This window comes from Pleurodeles waltl, chromosome 5 (genome assembly GCF_031143425.1).
Source record: "Pleurodeles waltl isolate 20211129_DDA chromosome 5, aPleWal1.hap1.20221129, whole genome shotgun sequence".
In the NCBI taxonomy this organism is placed as follows: Eukaryota; Metazoa; Chordata; class Amphibia; order Caudata; family Salamandridae; genus Pleurodeles; species Pleurodeles waltl.
This window is the reverse complement of record NC_090444.1, coordinates 1,067,278,858-1,067,293,356: the sequence shown is the minus strand read 5'-3', so window position 1 is coordinate 1,067,293,356 and position 14,499 is coordinate 1,067,278,858.

Below are 14,499 nucleotides of genomic sequence, written 5' to 3'. Positions count from 1 at the left end.
TGGGGTAACCAGAGTCACCTGCAAATGTCGAGGGACAACTGTTAGACACACACTAACCCTTAGGGACAGCCCCATACCCAGACACCTATGTCAACTGTATTGGGACCTTGGCCTCACCTATTAGCCACACACAGTGCCTCTGGAGTTGGGCCATCACATAAGGGATGCTGCTATTCCTCAAAATGTAAGCGTCATGCACAGAGCGGGGATACTTGGCATTTACATGGGAGATGTACTGGTCGGCCAAACACACCATCTGCACATTCATAGAATGGTAGCTCTTCCCGTTTCTGTACACCTTTTCATTTCTGTGGGGTGGTACAAATGCCACATGTGTACCATCAATGGCACCAATGATGCTGGGGATATGTCCCAGGGCATCAAAGTCACCTTTCACTGTGGGCAAATCCTCCATCTGAGGGAACACAATGTAGCTGCGCATGTGTTTCAGCAGGGCAGACAACACTCTGGCCAACACGTTAGAGAACATTGGCTGGGACATCCCTGATGCCATGGCCACTGTTGTTTGAAAAGACCCACTGGCCAGGAAATGGAGTACAGACAGGACCTGCACTAGAGGGGGGATTCCTGTGGGATGGCGGATAGCTGACAACAGGTCTGGTTCCAACTGGGCACACAGTACCTGGATTGTTGCACGATCAAGTCTGTATGTGACCAGGATGTGTCTCTCTTCCCTTGTCGACAGGTCCACCAGGGGTCTGTACACCGGAGGATGCTGCCATCTCATCACCTGCTGCAGCGGACATGCCCTATGGAGGAGAACAGCGAGCAGAGTGTCATCCAACACTGAGGTATCACAGTGTCTTATTTTCAGAAACGTTATTAATCCGCAATGTGCCGGTATCTGTCTATATTCCCGGCCTAGATAGGTGTGACACAGTTAACATCCATCCCATGTGGTCTCCTGAAATGGCAGCTGCCTGACCTGTAAGGTGGGACAAGGGGATATGAGGTAACTGCGCTGACGTTGTACTCCGTTGCGGTGGGCGGTAGAAGACTGCGGCACAATTCTGCATTGATTAACATTGGGCCCTATGGGTCCCTGGAGCCAATGACGATGTACGCCGGCGGTGACGGTACGCACCGCAGCGGACGTGACCACCATTTTCTGTCTGTTCACTCACTTGATATCTGATCTTCAACAGGAGAGGACCTACACTGCAAGTGCTGCTGTGACCTCAGTCTTGAAGCGACGATGGCTCATGTGTCTGGGAAAAGGGCCCCTGCCTTCACTTCGGAGGAGTTGGAGAAACTAGTGGATGGGGTCCTGCCCCAGTACACACAACTGTACGGTCCTCCAGACAAACAGGTGAGTACACTGTGGGTATGCTGCATGGGCAATGCCTGTTTTGAGTGGTGTGGATGGAAGATACATGGGGGGGCTAAGGCCTACATGTGCGGATGGTGAGTGTGTGTGCGTCAGGGCAAGGGTGAGAACTGGGGGGCAATGAGTATGATGGTCCTGACGGGTAAGGAATTTCCTTTCCCCCTGTAGCATTCCTCTAGGTCAGTGCCCACCAGAAGAAGGGTATTTGGCGTGCCATCGCCAAGGACGTCCGGACCCTGGGGGTCTACCACAGACAGGGCACCCACTGCCGTAAAAGATGGGAGGACCTGCCCCACTGGAGAAAGAAGATGGCGGAGACCCAGCTAGGGATGGCCTCCCAACGTGGGAGGGGTGCCGTCGCACTATTACCCCCCTGATGTTCCGGATCCTGGCGTTGGCCTATCTGGGGTTCGATGGGCACTTGAGGGCATCACAGCAGCCACAAAGGGGTGAGTACACTCTGATTCAGCTGACTCTGCGTGCATGACGAGGTATCTGGGTGGGGGAGGTGGGCAGTGGGCTCCCATAGGAAAGGGCGAACTTGGTAGGCAAGGTCCCTTGTGAGGCAGGCTATGTGGCACCCCAACCCCACCAGTGATAACAGCCATCTACACCTAGTCAGGCTCCTGTGACTTCCAGGTGTCCAGTAATTGGTCTTAGGCCTCGTACCCCTTGGTTAGCTGAAATTTCTAGGAACTGTTAGTGCATGGTGTAGTGCAGAGGGCTGCTCCCTGTGTGTTGTGTCTGCCAACGGTAGTGGTGTTGCATGCACTGAACATGTCTTTCTTCTGTCTTTCCCCTCCCTTTTTGTGGTCTCCCTGTTCTTGTGTGAAATAGCATCATCAGGCGGAGGAGCATTGGCACCGGAGCAGTAGGGAGCTGCAACCCACTTGGACCTGGAGGGCGAAACAACGGACTCTGAAGCCACCAGTGGGACAGAGGGCGAGGGGAGCTCCACTGCGGGAACAGGAGCAGACAGCAGTGACAGCGACTCCTCCTCTGATGGGTGCTCCCTTGCGGTGGCGGACACCTCTGTGCCCACTGCATCAACAGGTACAGCCGCTACCCCCCTACCAGCAGTGCCCTCCCAGCAGCCCCTCAGCGTGTGTCCCGTGCCCGCTCACCCAGGAGGGTGGGCATCTCCTGCACCCCAGGCACCTCAGGCCCTGCCACAGTCAGCCCTGCTGCCCTTAGTGCAGAGGCTATTTACCTCCTGAGATCCCTCACTGTTGGGCAATCTACTATTGTGAATGCCATCCAGGGTGTTGAGAGGCATTTGCAACAAACAAAAATATACCTGTACCTCTGCCTATCCCAAGCACACCATCAGACCAGCATGCACACTCATCAACACACAAGAGTGGCTAAGGCAAATATAAGCACCACACATCCCACAGGCACTCACACAAGCACCATCCCCATGCAGACACAGCAACATCCACTGCCTCCACTGTGTCCCCCTCCTCCATGTCCTCCTCCTACCTCCCTGTCTCGTCTCCACTTACACCTGCATGCACTACATCCTCAGCCACTGCCTCCATCACCAGCACGCCCATCACCACACACCGCTCACGTGCAATCACCACCCCCACTACCATTCACACATCCCCAGTGTCCTCTCCCAGTGTGTCAGTGAGCCCTCCTCCCAAAGTACACAAACGCAGGCACACACCCACCCAACAGCCATCCACCTCACAACAGCCTCCGGCCCATACACCTTCTCCCAAATTCAGCAGACGTACACCTCCTACAACCACTTCCTCTACCTCCAGTCCCAAACCCCCTCCATCTTCCCATCCCAGTGTGTCTAAAAAACTTTTCCTGGCTAACATTGACCTCTTCCGTTCACCTCCCCCCCGTCCTTCCCCTAGGGCCAGGCTTTCCAGGTCCCAGCCCAGCACCTAAGCCACCAAATCCCCAGGCACAGTGGTGCCAGCAACTGCGGGGTCATCGAATGCGCCACACATCAGGGCTGCCAGTGTGCCACGTAGCGAAGGCAAGGACATTCCGCCACCTGCTAAGGTGAAAAAGGTGCCCACATCCCAGAGGGAAAAGCCGAAAGTACCAGCCACCAATGGCTCAGCAAAAACCAAAGGGGATATTTGCAAGACAACTGCGGCACCATCAAAGCTGGGGAAGGGCCAAAAGCTGAAGAGCAGGTCAGGAGAGGGCATGGTGGCACCGACTGAGGGACCAGTGTCACACTTTCTGTCCACGACCACTCCAACCTGTATGGCGGCGAACACCGTTAGCTGCCCCGCCCCTCAACCGCCACCTGCACCGCCACCTGCACTGCCCTCGGCACGTCTACAGCCTCAACGACAGTCCCCAGCCTCTTACCCAGTGGGTAGCCATCCGAGGCTTCAGGAGACGTCCTGCTGTGTCCCTCAGCAGGTGCTGACCCATGCACCGCCGCCAGCACCGCCGCAGCAGACACCACCGCAAGCACCGCCGCGAAAGACACCGCCGCAAGCACTACCACCTGCACCGCCCCCGGCACGACTACAGCCTCAGCGGCACTCCCCAGCCTCTTCCCCAGTGGGCAGCTGTCCGAGCCTGCAGGAAACGTCCTGCTGTGTCCCTCTGCAAGTGCAAACCCATGCACCGCTGCCAGCACCGCCGCCAGCACCGCCGTGACAGACACCGCCGTGACAGACACCGCCGCAAGCAGCACCACCGGCCCCGTGCCATCCTCGGACACATGCACCACTGCTGACATTGCTACCATCCCCAGTCGTCAGTCATCTGAGGCTGGAAGAGAGTTCCTAGACCCTGGGCAGCTTCCATGAGGCATTTCTTCCATCACTATTTACACCTGCAGGTGGAAGGCGCAGCCACAGCAGTGTGTGGGGAATGTCGCTGCCTCCATGGCGTATCATGCTACCTGAACCTCGCAAATCTCATGGCATGCAAACCCAGGTGAGGGAATTGTACCGGCCACACTGCACGTGGAGCACTCTGGGCACCAGGCCCCCTCCAGAACCAGTGGAGAAAGGCATCCACTACCTCAGTCCTTGGCAGGATGAAGCACTCTGGGCACCAGGCCCCCTCCAGAACCAGTGGAGAGATACATACACTACCTCAGTCCTTGGCAGGATGAAGCACTCTGAGCACCAGGCCCCCTCTAGAACCATTGGAGAAAGGCATCCACAACCTCAGTCCTTGGCAGGATGAAGCACTCTGGGCACTAGTCCCCCTCCAGAACCAGTGGAGAAAGGCATCCACTACCTCAGTCCTTGGCAGGATGAAGCACTCTGGGCACTATGCCCCCTCCAGAACCAGTGGAGAGATACATCCACCACCTCAATCCTTGGCAGGGTGAAGCACTCTGGGCACCAGGCTTCCTCCAGAACCAGTGGATAAAGGTTTCCACTACCTCAGTCCTTGGCAGGATGAAACACTCTGGGCTCCAGGCCCCCTCCAGAACCAGTGGAGAAAGGCATCCACTTGAGAGACTGTGGCTTTGCACTCCCCAGGATGTATCAATGGGCATGGAGCCCCATTGTGCAGCAGTGGCATTGTGCGTTCATCAGGCTGAGGTGCCCCCTCCCTCTGAGGTTCCTGTATATTTTCAATCTGATGCCCCAGCAGTGTTCTCTCCGTTTCCAGTCAGGTATCATGTGTGGGTCTCGCCCATGCATTTTGGGCCCAGTAGTCCACGGACAATGATTAGTACACTATCTAGACTTGTGTAGTTGGTGTACATATTTGTATATACTGAATTTTGACTTTTGACTAATGGATTTTTAATGATTACAATGGTTACAATCATTTCCTTGTGTCCTTGCATTCTTTCAGGGGGTGAGAGGGTGTATATGTAATGTTGCTGCATGTATTTGTGAGTATGTTGTGTGTGAGGGTGAGGGTGGGGGTGTTGAGTTTTGCGTGTATGTGTCACTCTCTTTCCTCCCCTCCTCCCCTGTGTTGTAGGTGCAGTACTCACTGCTGTCGTCGCCGGTCATACTCCTGGTAGAAGAGAAGGTAAACCAACATGGCCAATACGTGTAGTTTGGGCTCCATGGCATCCTGTTTCCTTGTTGAGTGTCGAGAAGTGAGTGTTTTCCCTTCTGTGTACTGTTTCCGCCGTGCTTTTGATAGCGTTGGTTCCGCTCCGGAAAGGTGGCGGATAGGCCTCTTGTAATACAGTGGGTGGTACTTTGTCTCCCGCCTGTCTGTTGGCGGTGTCTGCCGCACTGTTTGTTTCTACCGCCATGGCGGTCGGAGTGTTACAGTGGCTGTCTATGTTAGCAGTTTCTGCCATGGTCGTAATCCCATTTTTTTTTCCGCCGGTCTGTTTGTGGTATTACCGCCGCTTTAACACTGACCGCCAGGGTTGTAATGAGGGCCTAAGTGTACACTTCTGTTTTGAGTGCAGACCACTACGTGACCACATACTACTTGTGACTTTTGTTTTTTCTCTTTTTCGTGGATTTTTCCCTACATCCATTTTTGTGGTAATCTTTGTTTGAATTCTGAACTTCATTTGGGAACTTGTTTTCTGCCTTTTGGAACTTTGCACTTTTGTTGACTTTTCATCATGTCCCAATCTGAAGATGCATCAGTTGAAGCTGCTTTTGACCTATAGAAATTGGACAGCTATATTAAGTCTCAGTTAAAGCAGTTCTGTAAAAGTTTTGACTGTCCCAATAAGAGCTCATCCAAGAAGGAGGAGCTGCAAAAGGCGCTGAGGGTCTGGGTGACAGCCAAAAGCGCTGAAGGGCATACATAGGAGGAGGATGATGAGGAGGAGAAAGAGCATTCCATACACAATGGTATTGTGGTTGGGCCTACTATACCCAGGGAGAGGGTCTCCAGGACAGGTAGGGCGAAACTAATCTCATCTAAGGGTCTGACCCCGGAAGAATTACAGAACAAACAGGCAGAGAGGGAGAACCAGAGGGAGTTGAGTTGGAGAAAATAAGGATGGCCATTGAGGAGAAAAAGTTGTTGTTGGCTCATGAGCTCAGCTTGAGGGAGCTGGATCTGAGGAGCCAGTCTAATAGGGATGGTGGCAGCCACATCACAGTGCAGCCTGAAAGGAGGGTGCACATTCCTAAAGATCTTGTGAAAGGTTATAAAAGGGAGGACGACATATACTTGTGGTTTAAGGGGTATGAGTCTGCTCTCCGTATTAATCTGGTCCCTCAAGCTCATTGGGGGGGGCGGGTCTGTGGAAGCACTTTGAGGTAGATGGGAGGGATACACTGACAGCCTTAGGGGATGCTCAGAATCTCACCTACACTATCATGAAGGATACCCTACTCACAAGGTATGGTCTCACCCCTGAGCAGTATAAGGATAACTATAGGTCTTACAAGAAGAAGGAATCCCAAATATGGCTGGAATGTATTGATTCTTATTGCAGGTCACTGGATGGTTGGGTGAAGGGCAGTAAGGTAACTACATATGAGGGGCTTTACAATCTGATTGCTTGGGAGCACTTGTTCAGTTGATGTTTTCCAGAGCTGCGCCAGCACCTGATTGACAGCAAGCTGACTGACCCCAGGAAGCTTGCGCAGGAAGCGGACAGCTGGGAAAGCACCAGGGTCCAGAAGATGTAGGAGGAGACCACGCCAAGGGTGGGCAGGGTCCCTTTTAGAAGAAGGGGGGGTAAGGGTAAACAGGGGGAGTTCTCTAAAGGGGCCCAAACTGATTCCCAGGGTAAGCATTCCCAGCCCCCCAGTGAGAAGAAGCCATGGTTCGCCAAAGGGAAGCCAGTGGCAGGTGATCCCCCACGTAAGTGCGATGCATGTGACCAGGTGGGTCATGTGAGGGGAGACCCCAAATGCCCCAAAAGTACACCGACACCCACTGATGCACCGTCCCTGGGTTTGGCCAGTGTAGTGCTTGGGGAGGAGTTGGTTCTAGGTGGGTGGGAGCCAGCTGAGATGACCCTTGTCTCACTAGGGGACAATGAGATGGTCCAAAGAACCCTCATGCCTGAGAACACTAAGAAGCACAGGCAGTGGGCGACCATCAATGGACAGAGGGTGGAGGCTCTGAGAGACACTGGAGCCAGTGTGACTACAAAGAGGAGTCAGCTGGTGTCTGAAGAGCAGATTGATACCGGGTACTTCACCAAGCAGTTGCAGTGGATAACTCAGAGCGCCTCTGCAGAGTGGCGCAGGTTCCCTTTGAATGGGGGAGTTCTCAGGTTCCTTGAAGGTAGCTGTGAGTCCAACCATGCCTGTTGATTGTTAGCTAGGCAATGACTTGGAAGATTCCCCTTGGAAGGAGGTGGAATACAGGTCTCACTTGGAGATGTTGGGTCTGCCTGGGTGGGTATGCGTATCCACCTGGTCAATGGCAGCCCGTCAGGGTGGCCAAGAGCCCCTGGAGCCCGAAACAGTGGCCCAGCGAACCCCCAAGAAGACGAAGGACAGAGGGCGTGGGAAAACCAGCCCCAGAAGTTTCCACGGTCCGGCAGGAGGCAAATCCTGAGGTGACACTCAGGAGCCTACATTGGAAAAGGTGGCTGAACTGGGGGAGGTCCCTGAGCTGTCGCAGTGGCAGCAAGAAGAGGGATCCACCAGGGAGGCATTCTGTGAAGCACAGAAAACTTGCCCTAATCTAGAGGGACTGCGGCAGCAGGCTGCAGCCCAGGCGGCTGGCGAGGAGCCCAGTACTCACCTGATCTATCGGGAGGATGACCTCCTGAATAGTGAGCCTAAGGTCCCTGTGCCTGGGTAAGCTCATATGCTGGTGGTACCCCAGTGCTTGAGGGCCTTTTCTACTGGGGTTGGCTCATGATGTGCCTTTGGCAGGACATCTGGGGCAGGACAAGACCTATAAGAGGCTAGTCTCCCACTTCTATTGGCCCCAGATGCACATGCATTCTGCTGCACACTGTAGGTCTTGCCCAACTTGCCAGGCAAGTGGCAAGAGTGGGGGGTAATGTAAGGCTCTGTAGGAAAGTACCATCTTGCCTGGCATGTTACCCCCATTTTTCACTGTATATATGTTGTTTTAGTTGTATGTGTCACTGGGACCCTGGTAACCCAGGGCCCCAGTGCTCATAAGTGTGCCTGAATGTGTTACCTGTGTAGTGACTAACTGTCTCACTGAGGCTCTGCTAATCAGAACCTCAGTGGTTATGCTCTCTCATTTCTTTCCAAATTGTCACTGACAGGCTAGTGACCATTTTTACCAATTTACATTGGCTTACTGGAACACCCTTATAATTCCCTAGTATATGGTACTGAGGTACCCAGGGTATTGGGGTTCCAGGACATCCCTATGGGCTGCAGCATTTCTTTTGCCACCCATAGGGAGCTCTGACAATTCTTACACAGGCCTGCCACTGCAGCCTGAGTGAAATAACGTCCACGTTATTTCACAGCCATTTTACACTGCACTTAAGTAACTTATAAGTCACCTATATGTCTAACCTTTACCTGGTAAAGGTTAGGTGCAAAGTTACTTAGTGTGAGGGCACCCTGGCACTAGCCAAGGTGCCCCCACATTGTTCAGAGCCAATTCACTGAACTTTGTGAGTGCGGGGACACCATTACACGCGTGCACTACATATAGGTCACTACCTATATGTAGCTTCACCATGGTAACTCCGAATATGGCCATGTAACATGTCTATGATCATGGAATTGCCCCCCTCTATGCCATCCTGGCATTGTTGGTACAATTCCATGATCCCAGTGGTCTGTAGCACAGACCCTGGTACTGCCAGACTGCCCTTCCTGGGGTTTCTCTGCAGCTGCTGCTGCTGCCAACCCCTCAGACAGGCAGCTGCCCTCCTGGGGTCCAGCCAGGCCTGGCCCAGGATGGCAGAACAAAGAACTTCCTCTGAGAGAGGGTGTGACACCCTCTCCCTTTGGAAAATGGTGTGAAGGCAGGGGAGGAGTAGCCTCCCCCAGCCTCTGGAAATGCTTTGTTGGGCACAGATGTGCCCAATTCTGCATAAGCCAGTCTACACCGGTTCAGGGACCCCTTAGCCCCTGCTCTGGCGCGAAACTGGACAAAGGAAAGGGGAGTGACCACTCCCCTGACCTGCACCTCCCCTGGGAGGTGTCCAGAGCTCCTCCAGTGTGCTCCAGACCTCTGCCATCTTGGAAACAGAGGTGCTGCTGGCACACTGGACTGCTCTGAGTGGCCAGTGCCACCAGGTGACGTCAGAGACTCCTTGTGATAGGCTCCTTCAGGTGTTAGTAGCCTTTCCTCTCTCCTAGGTAGCCAAACCCTCTTTTCTGGCTATTTAGGGTCTCTGTCTCTGGGGAAACTTTAGATAACGAATGCATGAGCTCAGCCGAGTTCCTCTGCATCTCCCTCTTCACCTTCTGATAAGGAATTGACCGCTGACCGCGCTGGAAGCCTGCAAACCTGCAACATAGTAGCAAAGACGACTACTGCAACTCTGTAACGCTGATCCTGCCGCCTTCTCGACTGTTTTCCTGCTTGTGCATGCTGTGGGGGTAGTCTGCCTCCTCTCTGCACCAGAAGCTCCGAAGAAATCTCCCGTGGGTCGACGGAATCTTCCCCCTGCAACCGCAGGCACCAAAAAGCTGCATCTCCGGTCCCTTGGGTCTCCTCTCAGCACGACGAGCGAGGTCCCTCGAATCCAGCGACACCGTCCAAGTGACTCCCACAGTCCAGTGACTCTTCAGCCCAAGTTTGGTGGAGGTAAGTCCTTGCCTCACCTCGCTGGGCTGCATTGCTGGGAACCGCGACTTTGCAAGCTTCTCCGGCCCCTGTGCACTTCCGGCGGAAATCCTGTGTGCACAGCCAAGCCTGGGTCCACGGCACTCTAACCTGCATTGCACGACTTTCTAAGTTGGTCTCCGGCGACGTGGGACTCCTTTGTGCAACTTCGGCGAGCACCGTTTCACGCATCCTCGTAGTGCCTATTTCTGGCACTTCTCCGGGTGCTACCTGCTTCAGTGAGGGCTCCTTGTTTTGCTCGACGTCCCCTCTCTCTGCAGGTCCAATTTGCGACCTCCTGGTCCCTCCTGGGCCCCAGCAGCGTCCAAAAACGCCAAACGCACGATTTGCGTGTAGCAAGGCTTGTTAGCGTCCATCCGGCGGGAAAACACTTCTGCACGACTCTCCAAGGCGTGGGGGATCCATCCTCCAAAGGGGAAGTCTCTAGCCCTTGTCGTTCCTGCAGTATTCACAGCTCTTCAGCCTAGTAAGAGCTTCTTTGCACCAACCGCTGGCATTTCTTGGGCATCTGCCCAGCTACGAGCTGCTTGTGACTTTTGGACTTGGTCCCCTTGTTCCACAGGTACCTTCAGACAGGAATCCATCGTTGTTGCATTGCTGATTTGTGTTTTCCTTGCATTCTCCCTCTAACACGACTATTTTGTCCTTAGGGGAACTTTGGTGCACTTTGCACTCACTTTTCAGGGTCTTGGGGAGGGTTATTTTTCTAACTCTCACTATTTTCTAATAGTCCCAGCGACCCTCTACAAGGTCACATAGGTTTGGGGTCCATTCGTGGTTCGCATTCCACTTTTGGAGTATATGGTTTGTGTTGCCCCTATCCCTATGTTTCCCCATTGCATCCTATTGTAACTATACATTGTTTGCACTGTTTTCTAAGACTATACTGCATATTTTTGCTATTGTGTATATATATCTTGTGTATATTTCCTATCCTCTCACTGAGGGTACACTCTAAGATACTTTGGCATATTGTCATAAAAATAAAGTACCTTTATTTTTAGTATAACTGTGTATTGTGTTTTCTTATGATATTGTGCATATGACACTAAGTGGTACTGTAGTAGCTTCACACGTCTCCTAGTTCAGCCTGAGCTGCTTTGCTAAGCTACCATTATCTATCAGCCTAAGCTGCTAGACACCCTATACACTAATAAGGGATAACTGGGCCTGGTGCAAGGTGCAAGTACCCCTTGGTACCCACTACAAGCCAGTCCAGCCTCCTACATTGGTTGTGCAGCGGTGGGATAAGTGCTTTGAGACTACTTACCACTCTTGTCATTGTACTTTTCATAAGAGAAAAATATACAAAACAAGGTCAGTGTATATACACATAGCCAAAAAGTTTTGCATTTCCTCTTTTCACTCTTTTCTAAGTGCTGAAAAGTACTTCTAAACTTTCAAAAAGTTCTTAAAAGTTTAAAAAGTTTTTTTCTGTCTTTCCAAAAAGTTCTGAAAACTTTTTTCTCTTTGTCTATCACTTTAACTCTCTCTAAAAATGTCTGGCACAGGCCAAAAAGTTGAACTGTCCAAACTTGCATATGATCACCTTAGCTGGAAAGGAGCAAGGAGTCTCTGCATAGAGAGAGGTTTGAGTGTAGGGAAGAATCCTTCCTTAGAACTGTTAATTAATATGCTTAGAGTACAGGATAAGGCCATAAGTGCCCAATCTGTAGAAAAAGTAGCTAATGGTTCTCAATCTGATCCAGGGACTCCCCCAGGAAAAGGTTCAGGAAAGAAACTTCTCAGCCTGCCCATTACTAGACAGTCTAGCATAGTTGGTACAGAGGTTGAATCACATCATACTGATGATGTGCTCTCACATTATACTGGTAGCCAAGCTGTTAGGGTGCCCTCTGTAAGGGACAGGTCTCCTTCTGTTCATTCCCATCATACCTCTGTATCTAGAAATGTCCCTCCCACCCACCCTGATGACAGATTGTTAGAAAGGGAGCTCAATAGATTGAGAGTGGAACAAACCAGACTGAAGCTCAAGAAGCAACAGCTGGATTTGGATAGACAGTCTTTAGAAGTAGAGAGGGAAAGACAGAAGTTGGGTTTAGATACCCATGGTGGCAGCAGCAGTATTCTCCATAGTCATCCTGCAAAAGAGCATGATTCCAGGAATCTGCTTAAGATAGTTCCCCCTTACAAGGAGGGGGATGACATTAACAAGTGGTTTGCTGCACTTGAGAGGGCCTGTGTTGTACAGGATGTCCCTCAAAAGCAGTGGGCTGCTATCCTATGGCTATCATTTACTGGAAAAGGTAGGGATAGGCTCCTTACTGTAAAAGAAAATGATGCTAACAATTTCCAAGTTCTTAAGAATGCACTCCTGGATGGTTATGGCTTAACCACTGAACAGTACAGGATAAAGTTCAGAGATACCAAAAAGGAGTCTTCACAAGACTGGGTTGATTTCATTGACCAGGCAGTGAAGGCCTTGGAGGGGTGGTTACATGGCAGTAAAGTTACTGATTATGACAGCCTGTATAACTTGATCCTGAGAGAGCATATTCTTAATAATTGTGTGTCTGATTTGTTGCACCAGTACTTGGTGGACTCTGATCTGACCTCTCCCCAAGAATTGGGAAAGAAGGCAGACAAATGGGTCAGAACAAGAGTGAACAGAAAAGTTCATACAGGGGGTGACAAAGATGGCAACAAAAAGAAGGATGGTAAGTCTTCTGACAAGGGTGGGGACAAATCTAAAAATGAGTCTTCATCAGGCCCACAAAAACACTCTGGTGGGGGTGGTGGGCCCAAATCCTCCTTTAATCAGAACAAGGAAAAGAAACCATGGTGATATTTATGTAAGATAAAAGGCCATTGGACAACAGATCCCAGTTGTCCAAAGAAAGGCACCACAGCTCCTACCACTACAACCCCTACTGCTACACCTAGTGTCCCTACTAATAGCAGTGGTGGTGGGAGCAAACCTACTTATAGCCAATCCAAGGGAGTAGCTGGGCTCACTTTTGGTAATTTAGTTGGGGTTGGTCTGATTAGGGAGACCACAGAGGCTACTTTAGTCTCTGAAGGGGCTATTGACTTAGCCACTTTGGTTGCTTGCCCCCATAACTTGGAGAAGTACAAGCAACTAACCCTAATAAATGGTGTTGAGGTCCAGGCCTACAGGGACACAGGTGCCAGTGTCACAATGGTGATTGAGAAACTGGTGCACCCTGAACAACACATACTTGGACACCAGTACCAAGTAACCGATGCTCACAACATAACACAAAGCCACCCCATGGCTGTTGTAAATCTCAACTGGGGGGGGGTATCTGGTCCAAAGAAAGTTGTGGTAGCTTCAGATTTACCTGTAGACTGTCTATTAGGGAATGATTTGGAGACATCAGCTTGGTCAGATGTGGAGTTGGAGGCCCATGCAGCAATGCTGGGCATCCCAGGGCATATTTTTGCTTTGACAAGGGCTCAGGCCAAAAAGCAAAAAGGACAGGGAAGCTTGGATCCTGGAACAATGGACCAAGTGCTCCCTAAAGCTAGGGCTAGTGGAAGCAAACCACTTCCTACTATCCCTCCCTCTACAGTGGATTCTACTTCTGAGGAAGAAGAATTCCCTCCCTGTGCAGAACCTACACCAGAGGAGCTGGAAGCAGACACTGCTGAGCTTTTGGGTGAAGGGGGTCCTGCCAGAGAGGAGCTGAGTGTGGCACAGCAAACCTGTCCCACATTAGAGGGTCTCAGACAGCAAGCTGTCAAACAGGCTAATGGGGATGTCAGTGACTCACACAGAGTTTACTGGGAGGACAACCTCTTGTACACTGAGCATAGGGATCCTAAACCTGGAGCTGCCAGGAGATTAGTGATTCCTCAGGAGTACAGAAAGTTCCTCCTAACACTGGCACATGACATTCCCTTAGCTGGGCACCTGGGTCAAATGAAAACTTGGGACAGATTGGTACCACTGTTTCATTGGCCTAGGATGTCTGAGGACACAAAAGAATTTTGTAAGTCCTGTGAAACCTGTCAAGCCAGTGGCAAGACAGGTGGCACTCCAAAGGCACCCCTTATCCCACTGCCTGTGGTTGGGGTTCCCTTTGAAAGGGTAGGGGTTGACATAGTTGGCCCCCTTGACCCTCCTACTGCTTCAGGCAATAGGTTTATCTTAGTGGTAGTGGACCATGCCACAAGATATCCTGAAGCTATTCCTTTAAGGACCACTACAGCTCCTGCAGTGGCAAAGGCCCTCCTGGGAATATTTTCCAGGGTGGGCTTCCCAAAGGAAGTAGTATCAGACAGGGGAAGCAATTTCATGTCTGCATACTTAAAGGCCATGTGGAAGGAGTGTGGTGTAACTTACAAGTTCACAACACCCTATCATCCACAAACAAATGGACTGGTTGAGAGATTTAATAAAACTCTCAAAGGCATGATTATGGGACTCCCTGAAAAACTCCGCAGGAGATGGGATATCCTTCTACCATGCCTCCTTTTTGCCTACAGGGAGGTAC